This window comes from Octopus sinensis, linkage group LG14, assembly GCF_006345805.1.
Source record: "Octopus sinensis linkage group LG14, ASM634580v1, whole genome shotgun sequence".
Lineage (NCBI taxonomy): Eukaryota > Metazoa > Mollusca > Cephalopoda > Octopoda > Octopodidae > Octopus > Octopus sinensis.
In genome coordinates this window covers 67,874,813-67,890,463 of record NC_043010.1, presented here as the reverse complement: position 1 = coordinate 67,890,463, position 15,651 = coordinate 67,874,813, and positions in this window count along the sequence as shown.

The following is a 15,651-nucleotide window of genomic DNA, read 5'->3' as shown; positions in this document are numbered from 1 at the left end:
AAACACCAAAATAGCCCCTAAGGTCCTGATTAGTTTGACTATGTAACAATAACAAACGTATGGGAGCGATATGCAATACCTGTTGACAGATCAACAACAATAATAATAATAATCTACTATAGATACATTTTGGAAGAAGGGGTCAGTCAATTACACTGACCGCCCCCGCTTCCAGTACTTAATTGATGATACTTATACTGACCCTAAAAGTATGTAAAGCAAAACCAACCTCAGTGGTATTTCAACTGAATATAATAATAATAATAATAATAATGATAATTAATAATAATAATAATTTAAATGCAATGGCAGTAATTTAGGTGGAGGGGACTAGTAAATTAAATGTTTCTAATTCAGACATAAGGCCGACAATTTTTGAGGTGTGGGATTTGGTTATATCACCCCCTGTTCTTGACTTACTTTATTTAATTGACCACTCAATAAGGATTAGTAATTTAGGCAGAAATGTGGTAGCAATGTGGTTTAAGGGGTGGTGGTCAATGATAATAATGATAACTGTAATAATTATAATAATCCTTTCCTTTATAGGTACAAAGCCTGAAATTTCAGGGGAGGGGACCAGTCAATTACACTGACCCCAGTGTTTGACTGGTACTTATTTTTGTCGACACTGAAAGGCAAAGGGAACCTTTGCGGTATTTGAACTCAGAAGAAGAATGATAATAGTAATAATAGTAGTTGTAGTAGTTGTTGTTCTGTATCACACTAGTGTAATTTTAATAGTATAAGATGTGCTGGAGTCTTGCTTAGAAAAAAGAGCTGCTAACCAAGTCGGCCGTTTTTTGTTGATATTTTGATGTGAAGGAATCTGGTGGTTGCTATATATTGAAAATACTGACACGAAATATTTGTGCAGAAAAATATACAGGAGTAGAAAAGATAACAGCCGCTCCTATCGCGTGCGCACGCACGCACACACACACACACACACACACACACCACACACACACACACACACACACACACACAAATATCAGTTGTCTGAGATGAGTTGATCAAATTACAGTTCTTAGAACTTAATTATATTATTATAATTTGTTTTATTGTTGACTTCATAAAAATCTTCAAACATTTGAGAGATCATGAAATAATTAATTTTTGAAACGAGCTCAAAGCACATAAAGCTATAAATAATTGCATGCTATTATTTATAATTTTATGTGTTAAGAAATTCAGTTCCAAGAAAAAAATATTATATATATATAATATGAATTAGAGATAAAACTACCATTATGCAACTCAAACAGTGATAGACATAAACCAAAACGTAAATAACAAATAAAGTGTGTTTTATGAAAATATATTTTATTTGTTTTTTATGTTTTGGTTTATGTCTATCACTGTTTGAGTTGCATAATGGTGGTTTTATCTCTAATTCATATTTTATATATTTATATTGGGAAATTTGATTTAATACTAAATAGAATTTTTCCCTGTAAGTTTGGAGTTATACTCCCTAATATTATTTATATATATATTTATACAATTTAAAAATAGGACAAAATCTTTATAAGAATTTATCAAGTAGTTAGAGTAAAAAACCTCATAAGAGAAAAATCCACCAATTTTTTTCTCTTAAATATATTTATATTATATAGAGGGCATTACTATACATAAATGCCACACGCTAGGAGGGACTCTTAAAGTCAAAACTACCAAAATAAATAAACACATTTATTTATTTTGGTAGTTTTGACTTTAAGAGTCCCTCCTAGCGTGTGGCATTTATGTATAGAGATGCCCTCTATATAATATAAATATATATATATATTATCATTATGATTTCATTAGGATTTATTTTATTATTGAATATTATTATATAACAGTATCTTATTGTATAATTTTATATTACTAACCCCTTAGCATTTAAACCAGCTATGTCCAGCCAAAATATTCTACCTGTTTTATGTTCAAACTGGCCAGATCCAGCCTCTCACATACCTATCCACCAACATCATTCTGAAAATAAACAATTGCATCGTAGAAATCCTGAATCTTACATAATGCAAGCCTAATTCAGAACTGTGAATAACTAAATATTACATTTGACAGATAAATCTGGACGCTAAAGGTTTAAATAATGACATATAATTTATATTATAATTCTCAAGACTATTTTTCTTAGAGATACTAAAAAATTCATTTTATTCTATTTTATTTTATTTTATTTTATTATTTTCCTCCAACATTGACATCTCCAATATGTTTCAATATCTTCAATCTCAGAATATCATCAGGTCTCAATAAAGCTTATTCCTGGATGTGTACAATGGTTATATCAAACTGGAGGATATGAACCAGGAACCTTTTATTTTTTCCAAGCTGTGGTGACACCTGATGAGAAACTGGACATCAATCAAGCAGAAACATAGTCTAGGCATAAATAGAGTAAATTGTTTCATCTCTGAAGTTGAGGTTAATTAGTGCAAATAATTATGAATTTTATTCACACATGTATTCTAACACACACACACATCATATACAGACATGCATACACAAATCAACACAGCATTGTAAATTTGAGCCAAAATGCCAATAAAATTTGTCAAGTGATTTTGTTTTGTGTTTGTCATCATTTTCAGTACTGTCATCATTGCGTTGTCTTTATTGCCACCATCATTTTTCATTGTTGCCTCGGGCGCTGCTGTAGGGAGGTGCTTTTGTGTTGTGGGGTTAAGAACCCCTGTGTGTAGGTACATATACATTTCCGTGTAATCCATGTGTGTCGTCTTCACCAGTATTATTTAATGTGCCGGTAGCACGTAAAAAGCACCCACTACACTCTCGGAGTGGTTGGCGATAGGAAGGGCATCCAGCTGTAGAAACTCTGCCAGATCAAGATTGGGGCCTGGTGCAGCCATCTGGTTCGCCAGCCCTCAGTCAAAATCGTCCAACCCATGCTAGCATGGAAAGCAGACGTTAAACGATGATGATGATGATGATGTCTGTTGTCCATGCTGGCATGGGTCGGACGGTTTGGCCAGAGCTGGCAAGCTGCGCCAAATTCCAGTCTGTTTTGGCATGGTTTCTACAGCTGGGTGCCCTTCCTAATGCCAACCACCTTACAGCATGTGCTGGGTGCTTTAATGTGGCACTGCATGGGAATGCATGTGTATCATCATTTCAACGTCCTTTTTTCCATATTTGCATGGATCAGATAGAATTTGTCAAGGTGAATTTTTCCAGGTCCAGATGTCCTTTCCTGTTGCCAACCCTCACCTCTTTCCAAGACAGACAGATTTTCACAGAAGATTGAAAATGAATGATACTCCTCATATGACAGTGGCACTCATTTACAACTATCACATGAAGTCGAGACAAGGATACAATGACACACACACACACGAATTTGCATGTGTGCACACACACCCACATGTATGATGAACTTCTTTCACTTTTCGTCAACCAAATCCACTATCCACTCACAAGGCTTTGGTTAACCCAGGGCTATGGTAAAAGGCACTTGCCCAAAGTTCTACACAGTAAGACTGAACCCCAAACCATGTGGTTGGGAACCAAATTTCTTACCACACAGTCACACATGTGCATAAATACGCATGTTACAACCTGCAGATGTACATGTTCTAACAATCTTGTTCAAATGTGAGTTGATAATAAAAAATAGAATTTAGATAAGTCACTAAGAAAAATAAGTTGGATGAGTTTTAAATAAATGAAATAAATAAATTAAGATGAGATAAATCAAATGATGCTAGAAAGTGATACAATAAATTGGTGTTAAGAATTATTGATTTGGTGCAAAACAGCAAAGTCAAAAGCTCAAAGTGACAAAAACTCTTTCAAAAAAAAAAATTAACAGAAAAGTGACTGCAATATGCTGCAGCAGTTTTATCCAATTCAAATAAACATTGCATAGTTATTTCTTTATTGCCCACAAGGGGCTAAACAGAGAGGTCAAACAAAGGGATGAAATCGATTACATCAATTCCAGTGTGTAACTGGTACTTATTTAATTGACCCCGAAAGGATGAAAGACAAAATCGACCTCAGTGGAATTTGAACTCAGAACGTAGCGGCAGACAAAATACCGCTAAGCATTTCAGCCGGCATGCTAACGTTTCTTATTTCTTAATTGCCCACAAGGGGCTAAATGTAGAGGGGACAAACAAAGGGATGAAGTCGATTACATCAACTCCAGTGCATAACTGCTACTTATTTAATCTACCCCGAAAGGATGAAAGACAAAGTTGACCTCAGCGGAATTTGAACTCAGAATGTAATGGCAGACGAAATACCTATTTCTTTACTGCCCACAAGGGGCTAAACATAGAGAGGACAAACAAGGACAGACAGACGGATTAAGTCGATTATATCTATTTCTTTATTACCCACAAGGGGCTAAACACAGAGGGGACAAACAAGGACAGACATAGGTATTAAGTCGATTACATCGACCCCAGTGCATAACTGGTACTTAATTTATCGACCCCGAAAGGATGAAAGGCAAAGTTGACCTCGGCGGAATTTGAACTCAGAACATAACGGCAGACGAAATACCGCTAAGCATTTCGCCCGGCGTGCTAACGTATCTGGCAGCTCGCCACTCGACAGACATAGGTATTAAGTCGATTATATCGACCCCAGTGCATAACTGGTACTTATTTAATCGACCCCGAAATGATGAAAGGCAAAGTCGACCTCGGCGGAATTTGAACTCAGAACATAACGGCAGACGAAATACCGCTAAGCATTTCGCCCGGCGTGCTAACGTTTCTGGCAGCTCGCCACCCTGAAATATTGCATATTAAGACTTACAGTAGACGGGAAAGTTTTAACCACTGCAGAACTTCTTGACTGGTCATCTCCAAGCTTATTTTCCCCACATTCAATCTTGTATGTTTTGAATCATCCTCCTCATCCATTATTCTGATGGCAAATAAAAGAAATTGTTATCATTATTATTAATATTCTTTTGTTCCACTATTGGCTCAAGGCATGAAAGTTTGTGGGGAAGGGGGGGTCTAGTTGATTACATCGACCCCAGTTTTTAACTGGTACTAATTTTATTGACTCCCCCCACCCCACCACCACCACCACCACCACCACTGAAAGGATGAAAGCAAATTCGATCCCTGTAACACTTGAGCTCAGAATACAATGGGCTGAAATAAATACTGCTACCAGCATCGCCTTACTGGCACGTGTAAAAAGATTCGAGTGAGGTCGTTGCCAGTACCACTTGACTGCCCCCCCCCCTTCCGTGCCGGTGGTATGTAAAAGCACCCACTACACTCTCGGGGTGGTTAGCGATAGGAAGGACATCCAGCTGTAGAAACTCTACCAGATCAAGATTGGAGCCTGGTGCAGCCATCTAGTTCGCCAGCCCTCTGTCAAAATCGTCCAACCCATGCTAGCATGGAAAGCGGACGTTAAACGATGATTATTATTATTATATTATTATTATTATTATTATTATTATTAATGCATCTTATCTTAGTAAGACATCATTAGATGTCACTCCTGTGGTGGAATGTTTTTTTTTTCCTATCAATTAAGACATTTATTTCTTTTTTTGTGTCATGTCATGTGCACCTGGTATATACCAAGGTGAGAAACTATATTCTCTTCTTTCTTTCTTTTTTTTTTACCCCTGGCTTTGGGGGGAGTAAAAAAAAAAAGCCATCCTGGAATTTTTTTTTTTTTTCTGCATTAGTTTGAAATGGCCAGGAGATGTATAAACATATCAACACCTACTCAAAGAAGAAATTCAGAAATTGAAGATAAACTACACAGGGGGGGGGGGGAATAAACAGAAAAAATAAAATACAAAAGATAAATAATAATAATAATAATAATAATAAAGAAGAAGAAGAAGGTCTTAAAGCAAACATATGAAAGAAAAAAAATTTAATGATATTTCTGTAGATGGTGGCACCAGTGTAAACAATCACACTGATATGTTTGGTAGCATCAACAAGAAGAACAATGATGGTGATGATGACAATAACAACAACAATAATAACATGCAACCACAATAACAACAACAGCTGCAATAACAATAACAAACAATGACAACAATAGCCATAGCAACAATAACAAACATTATCAACAACAACAGCAACAATAACAAACAACGATAGCAACAATAACAAAGAACAGCAATGACAAATGACAATGATGAGAATGACAACAATAATAACAACAACAACAATAGCAATAACAAACAACAACAATGACAAGCAACAATAATAACAAACACAAAAACAATAGCCACAACAACAATAACAAACATTATCAACAACAACAAAAATAGCAACAATAACAGCAATAGCAGCAACAACAATATCAAACAACAGCAATAACAAATCACAATGACGACAATGGCAACAATGATAACAACAGCAATGACAACAATAACAACAAACATTATCAACAACAAAAATAGCAACAATAACAAACAACAATAACAGCAGTTGCAACAACAAAAAACCACAACGATAGCAACAACGATAACAAATCACAATGATGATAATGGCAACAATGATAACAACAGCAATGACAACAATAACAACAAACATTATCAACAACAAAAATAGCAACAATAACAAACAACAATAACAGCAGTTGCAACAACAAAAAACCACAACGATAGCAACAACAACGATAACAAATCACAATGATGATATTGGCAACAGTGATAACAACAGCAACAACAACGGCAATAGCATCAACAACAGAGCACCAATTGCAGTGTCAGCAATCAGAATAAGAAGAACATCAGGTGAAATATTAGAAACAATAACAACATCAGTCACATTGACAATATCAGCAACAGCAACAACGTGAACAATAGTAATTGCAAGGATGCCGATTATAACAACAACAACAACAGGGAACATCATCAACAACAAGAAGAAAAGTAACAGTGTCAGCAGCAGAAGCTGAATCTGAAGCAGCATCATTAACAACACCATCAGCAACAATAATATAAGCAGCAGCAGCAGTGACAAGCACATCAGCAACAAAAGCAGCAGCAGCAGCAACAACATAAGCAGCAAGAACAGCAGCAGCAGCAGCAACAACAACATAAGCAACAGCAGCATCAGCAATGACTACAAGAACAGCAGCAGCAGCAGCAACAACAACAGCAGCAGTAATAGATGCAACAACAGCAACACCAACAATATAAGCAACAGCAGCAGCAGCAACAATAACAACATAAGAAACAGCAGCAGCAAGAACAACAACAACAACAACAACAACAACGTCTGCAACAACAGCAGCAGCAATGACAACAACAACAACAACAACAACGTCTGCAACAACAGCAGCAGTAACAGCATCACCACTGCTACCACTGACAACCAGCAACGACGTCAACAACAACAACAACAGCAACGGGAGGGAAAATATAAAGTAACTGCATCACCAACTTCACCAGCAGCAACATTGCCAACAACAAACAACAACAACAACAACAACAAACAATACAACAACAATAACAACAACACCAGCAACATCATAAATTTTAGCCAACAGAAATATGACATAAATAGCAATGCTCTCTTGAAGTCCTTGTTAGAGATAAAGAAGGAGAAAGGCGGCACAGGGATACCCTAAATTAATTACAGCACCCTAAAACTTCTTTTCCCCACTTAAATTCATTATTACTATCATCATTACTATTATTATTATTATTATTATTATTATTATTATTATTATTATTTTTAACATGGAGCAGAAAAATACAAAATAAAGAATACACACACATATATATATATATATATATATAATTTCAACAATTGAGGGCAAAATTAATTAATTATTAATCAATTTCACCAAGTGTTCAGTATGCAAAGGGACCATTCAAGGCGAATTCAAATTATTACATTATATAAAAGGGCTTAGTAAAATAACTTTTGTGAGTTGAATTAAGCAAACACTATATATGAGAGAGATTTTCTTTAAGTATTAGAAATAGCTTTAAAAAAGTTTTTTAGCTGCTATTTCTAATGAGTTCAGTATGCGGCAAAGTAATTTATTTTACTAAGCCCTTTTATATAATATATATATATATATATATATAACGGGAAGCTTTATGAAAATAGACAAAAGACGAAGGCAGGTTTACGGAAATAAACAAAAGACGAAGGCAGGTGGAATACAAACAAACAATTGTATTAGTATGGCGCTCAGGAATATAAATAAAACAAGTCTTTTACGTTTCGAGCCTACGCTCTTCAACAGAAAGATACACAGAGAAAAAACACGAAGAGAAAAAAAATGCATGCAGAAGCTAGCGAATCAACATGGCGATCTATATATATATATGGCGTGGCGATATATATATATATATATATATACGGCCATGATAGATCGCCAGCCGCTACACATTCTATATTTTCTCTCCTTGTTTATTTCTGTGTTCTGCACCACCTGTCTTCATCTTTTGTTGGGGGTTTTTTTTTGTGAATTCTCCCTATATATGTATATATATATATATATATATTATATATGATTAATATTTATGACATATCTCTACAGCTGTTTCAGGAAGCCAAGAGTTGCATGATAACCATAGTTTACAGTGATACATGCATAAAGTCAGAGGTCAGAGGCATGCAATTGGTGACAAGTTAGATGAAATTAATTAAGGCTTCTTCCCTTTCCAAGAGGGACTGCTGGATCGATTCAGATGAAACTTTCAAAGCTGTTTGTCCTCATAACTGGCACGAACTGATTGGATTTTGAGATCGATCGGGTACTGGACAAAGATTATGGATTATTTTTCCAATTTTTTACTTAATTTTTGAGAGCAGTTGAGTTTATTTCAGATATTCTCATTTTAAAGATCATCTCTGGCTAATCGTTGAGAAGACGTTGGTGTTGCCTTGGCAGAGATTTGCACTCTCTGAGTGTTCTTGTTATTATTATTATTATCCCATCTATGTTTAGCCCCCTGTGGGCTATAAGAAATAAATCATTATTATTATTATTATTATTATTATATTATTATTATTATTATATTATTATTATTATTATTATATTATTATTATTAATATTATTGTTTTTTTTTTTCCTTCTTTCTTCAAATTTTCTTTCATCTCTTGACGAGTGTTTTCCATACACCTAGGGCAGAGAAGCTCATTGTATGTATTCCCAGATTACACATCCAAATTCACAAGTAAAATATGTATTTAAAAAATTAATAAATAAATAAATTCATGAATGGATGTTGTTTTCACAGCGATAAACACTCTTCTCAGTACATGAGTCGTTCCAGTTAACACGATTTTTTGCATTTCCTGAAACAAGCCTGGTATCATTATCAAATAGGTTTCAGTACCTTTTTTTATCATTCCTAGAGATCCTACAATCACTCATACTCTAGTTGCCTTGAGATGCCACATTTTTTTCAATTTCTATCAGCAAGTCTTTATATTTACTGATCTTGTCAAATTCTTTCGCCGCTATATTGTGATCGCAAGGAATACTCATGTTAATTAACAAACACATTTTTTTGTCTGATCTTTTATAATAATATCCGGCTTATTAGCTTTTATAGTCTTGTCGGTCTGTACGGGTAAGTCCCATAGAATCGACACATTTTCTCCCTGTCACAGCTTCAGGATGGTGTTTATACCATTTGTCAGCGGTTTTGATTTTATAATGCCAACATATTGTCCAGTGTAAATACTGGCCAACTCTGTCATGTCTTGCTTTATATTCTACAGGTGCTAAGACTCTACACCCTGAGATTAGGTGGTCTAGAGTTTCAATCTCATCATTACAGATTCGCATTATTTTATTATTATTATTATTATTATTATTATTATTATTATTATTATTATTATTATTATTATCTCTCTCTCTCTTTTACTCTTTTACTTGTTTCAGTCATTTGACTGCGGCCATGCTGGAGCACCGCCTTTAATCGAGCAACTCGACCCCGGGACTTATTCTTTTGTAAGCCCAGTACTTATTCTATCGGTCTCTTTTGCCGAACCGCCAAGTAACGGCGACATAAACACACCAGCATCGGTTGTCAAGCAATGCTAGGGGGACAAACACAGACACACAAACACACATGCACATACATATATATACATATATACGACGGGCTTCTTTCAGTTTCCGTCTACCAAATCCACTCACAAGGCATTGGTCGGCCTGAGGCTATAGCAGAAGACACTTGCCCAAGATGCCACACAGTGGGACTGAACCCGGAACCATGTGGTTGGTTAGCAAGCTACTTACCACACAGCCATTCCTGTGCCTATCATTATTATTATTTTATTATTATTATTGTTATTATTCTCATCATCATCATCATCATCATCATTATTATTATTATTATTATTATTATTATTATTATTATTATTATTATTATCATTTTTATTATTATTATTACTACTATTATTATTATTCTTTGCATCTGTTTTCTTACCACATTTTATTTTTTGTCATTATCAAATATTTTTTTTTTTTATCATGCCTTATTCTTTTAATCTCAGACAATCATCATCATCATCATCATTTAGCGTCCGTTTTCCATGCTAGCATGGTTGGACGGTTCAACTGGGGCCGTCCAACCCATGCTAGCATGGAAAACGGACGCTAATATTTATATTATATTATATCATATTATATTATATATTATTATATTTATTATATTATATTATAAACACTGATTGAAATTTTCCTTCCTTTATTACATATTGACATGGGAAATTTCCTCTGATTTGCTGTCATCACCATTATCAATACCATCATCACCATCGTTGTCATCACCACCATTGTTCTTCTTCTCCTTCTTCTTCTTCATCACCATCATCATCAGCATCAGTATCACCACTGTCATCTTCCTCACCATCATCATTACCATCAGTATAAAATCATCATTACCGTCGTTATCGTCATCACCGCTACTTTCATTGCCATCACCACCGTTATTATTTCTCCCACTCTTCCTCATCCTCTTTACCACCACCACCACTATCACCGCCACCACTACCATCATTATTGTTATTGTTGTCATCATCTCAATCATCATCAACGTCATCAATGTCATGGTTGTCATTGTCATCATCATCATCAGTGTCCATCATCATCATCATCAAAATCATCAGCAACATTATTATCATCATCATCGATGCCATCATCATCATCATCATCATTGTTATCATCATTGTCATCGTCATCATCATTATCATCATTATTGTCATCATCTTCATCATCATCATCATCATCATCATCGCCATCATTGTCCGTCATCATCATCATCATTGCCAAAATCATCAGCATTATCCTCATCATCATCAATGCCATCATCATCATCAATACCGTCATCATCTTCATCATCTTCATCATCATCATCATCATCATCATCAATACCATCATCATCATCATCATCATAATCATCATAATCATCATCAATACCATCATCATCATCATCATCAATGCCATTATCATCATCATCATCATCATCATCATCATCATCATCATCTCTAGTATCATTTCTGCTTTTTGATTATTTCAGATGTGTTTCACTTGCTGTTGGCATTGTTTGAATTTTACATTTCATTTGATGGAAAAAAAAAATGAAAAAATAAAATGCTCCTTTTTTTTCTTCTTTTTTTGGTGAATTAACAAACAAAGGACTCTAGAATTTCTGAACGTTTTCCCTCTTTATTTCACGGGAGAGAAAATAACCTAATTTAAAGAAAAAAAAATTTGTTCCATTAAATAAAGAGAAAGGTGTTTGTTCCTTTACAAACTTTTAAACATTAAGAGATGTTTGGGTAGCAGTGTGGTAAGAAGTTTGCTTCCCAACCACATGGCCCTGGGTTCAATCCCATTTGGTGACACCTTGGCCAAGTGACATTCTACAATGGCCTCAGGCTCACCAAAGCCTTGTGAGTGGATTTGATTGTGAGAAACTGAAAGAAGCCTGTCAAATTTATATATATAGATAGATATATATATATATACTCTTTTCTCTCTTTTACTCTTCTACTTGTTTCACTCATTTGACTGACACATTCTCAGTTTCATGTGTGTGTGTATGTATATATATATATATATATATATAAAATAATATGTTACAATTACTCAATAGTCAAGATAAAACTCTGAGTTTCAGATGCCAAAGTGGAAATCCACAACACCATCTCTTCGGTTATCGTGGCCGTTGCCAGCCTCGCCTGGCACCTGTGTTGGTGGCACGTAAAAAGCACCCACTACACTCATGGACTGGTTGGGGTTAGGAAGGGCATCCAGCTGTTGAAACACTGCCAGATCTGACTGGCCTGGTGCAGCCTTCGGGCTTCCCAGACCCCAGTTGAACCGTCCAACCCATGCTAGCATGGAAAGCGGACATTAAATGATGATGATGATGATGATATATACAAATACACACAAATATACATATATGTGTGTGCGTGTATCTGTTTTACTGCTTCCTTGATTGACATTGCATAACGTTTTGTAAGCAAGTGTCACCATCATGCACCCAGTGTCCTTCATTTCCAATCTTCCAAGGGATGTATGAGTTGGCGACAGGGAAGGCATCCGGCTGTAAAAAATCTGCCTCAACAAATTCCGTCTGACCCATACAAGCATGGGAAAGTAAGATATGAAACAATGGTGATGGTGTTGACTTCCTCTTGTCTTCTTCGTCTTGGGCAGTGGTAGAAGTAAGAGGTAACATCAAGTAAGGGAGGTAATATCAAGAAAGTGATTACTGATTCTGGCCCCAAGAATTTTGGATAGATCTTTGAATATTAATGGGATATTCTTCAGGGCACAACACAAGTGATCTTAGTATGAATGTGTAAATGTATTATATTTAACGAAATGATGTTATAGACACTTCTTAACATCCATATCAACTAGCATGGGAAAAAGAACATAAATGATGATGATGATGATGATGATGGTGATGATGGTGATGGTGATGGTGATGATGATGATGATGCCGATGCTGCTGCTGCTGCTGATGATGATGATAACAGTGTATTTGTGTGTCTTTTTGAATATTGATGTTGGTGTATATTTGTGTCTCCTTGGTTTCCATCTCTTGATATTCCACGATAGATATAGATATCTGTCATAGTCATACTAACTTTTGGCGGGTGGGCGGGCAGGTGGGACATTTTACACGTGCAAGGTGAGTATAGAGGGATAAATTATCCAGCCAGCTACGAATATGGCTCTCAGGTATGTTCCAGTTTCCAGCTAACCTCATCATGTATTAACGAACATCAATGCTCTCCTAGTATGACCAATTCCACTGCAATTCTTCTGATGGTTAAATCTGGGTTTGCTTCTCTGGATTATGAATATTGTCAGGAATTTACATTTCCAAATACACACACACACACACACACACATACACACATATATGTATATATGTATATATATATATATATATATATGTACATATAAATATGTATATATATGTATATATAAATGTATATATACTCTCTTTCTCTTTTACTCTTTTACGTGTTTCAGTCATGTGACAGTGGCCATGCTGGAGCACTGCCTTTAGTCGAGCAAATCAAGCCCAGGACTTATTCTTTGTAAGCCTAATACTTATTCTATCGGTCTATTTTGCCAAACCGTTAAGTTACGGGAACGTAAACACACAAGCATCGGTTGTCAAGTGATGTTGTGGGATGAACACAGATACACAAACATATACACGCACATACATATATATATATATATGTATATATATCTCTTATTATAAAAGGCAGATTTTATCTGCCTCCCTTTGGGAGTTATAGAAATCTACAATATAGGATTTCTTCAATTACAATTTACCTAGCAGTTTTAAGAGTACAATGCATCGTGTCATGCCAGATCCAGTTTTTAAAATTTAAACTCCAATTAAGCAAAATTTACAGAAAACTCACATTCTGGTGTGTGTGTCAAATGCTTTTCTTAGTCTGGTTTACACCACACGCAAACGCACACACACAGTGTGCGACGAATAAAATGAAAGTAAATGTAATATTTGTTTCTGTCTATCACGCTGATAGATACATGAGTAAAATGTATGGGAAGCTAACAGATAACAGTGAGTGAAAATGTTCTTGGAAGAGAGTAAATTAGCGACAGTGATTTGAGGAAGACTAAAGTGAAAGTATGAAACAGTGTTTATGTATAAACAGACGACACTTATATAAACCCTTTTGTTACCAAACCGCCCGAATTTACCTATTCATATTTAAATGAGAATATCAGAGTAAATCTCTTTAGTACATTCGTGAAAACACGTATTATACTTCGTAAACACTTCAAATACAGTTTTGTACAAAAATTGAAGTGTAATTTTAATTCCGTGAATTATGGGAGATTTTTTCCGAAATTTGTTCCTATTGTGTTTTCAAAATTTGTAATTCTGACAAAAAATGGATACGAATTTCATTATATCAAGCAGCGAGTCAGAATTCGAAGGATTTTCTACTGAAGACCTTCATAAATCTAACTCTATGACTGAAAAAAAAAAAGCATCTTTATATAAGAGTGAAGTTGTGTGTCTGTCCCCTTCGATTTAGATTCGTAACTACTCCCACATTTTGCCGTGCAGTTTAACCAAAAGCGGGTATCTTATAGTCGTGATTCATATCGAGCCCTTCTGGGTATTAGCGCGCGTCTACGATGAGTCTACGATTTAAAAAAAAATTTACCATCATATTTTTCCATTTTAATGCATTTTTTCGCTTTTATATAAGGGAAGTAACTCTCTAAAAATATCTACGATGTGTCAACGATTTAAAAAAAATTTACCTTAATTTTTTTTCAATTTTTAATGCATTTTTTTGCTATTTTTTGGCTATAACTCTCTAAAAATGCTTATATAGTTATTTCCCTTACAACCCGAGCAACGCCGGGTGATATTGCTAGTATATATATATATATATGATGGGCTTTTTTCCGTTTCCGTCTACCAAATCCACTCACGAGGCTTTGGTTGGCCTGAGGCTATAGCAGAAGACACTTGCCCAAGGTGCCATGCAGTGGGACTGAACCCAGACCATGTGGTGGGTAAGCAAGCTACTTACTACACAGCCACTCCTGTACCTATATATATATACATAATAAAATTTTCAGGATCTCATAGAATCAGGTATCTAAATAGTAAAAGCGCAAAGGAAAAGTCAAAGATAGCACACCATCATCATCATTTAGTGTCTGATGATGATGATAATGGTGTGCTAATAATGTGTGCTGACATATACATACTCGCCAAAGTAAATTGTGTTCAATTTTCTTTTTATTCCCCTGAGGAAAACGTTTTTTTTATTTATCTGATGTAATACTTGTTTATCAATAAAGAACATGTCTGAAACAGCTGTAGTGACCCTCAACCCATCTGTGTTACTGCTTTTATATATATAGGCATGACTATGTAGTAAGAAGCTTACTTCCCAACCACATGGTACCGAGTTCAATCCCACTGCATAACACCTTGGGCAAGTGTCTTCTACTATAGCATTGGGCCAACCAAAGCCTTGTGAGCGGGTTTGGTAGACAGAAACTGAAAGAAGCCCATCATAAATTGTGTGTGTGTGTGAGTGTGTGTGTGTGTGTGTGTGTTAATGTATATGTTTGTGTCTGTGTTTGTCCTTCCACTATCACTTGACAACCAATGCTGGTGTG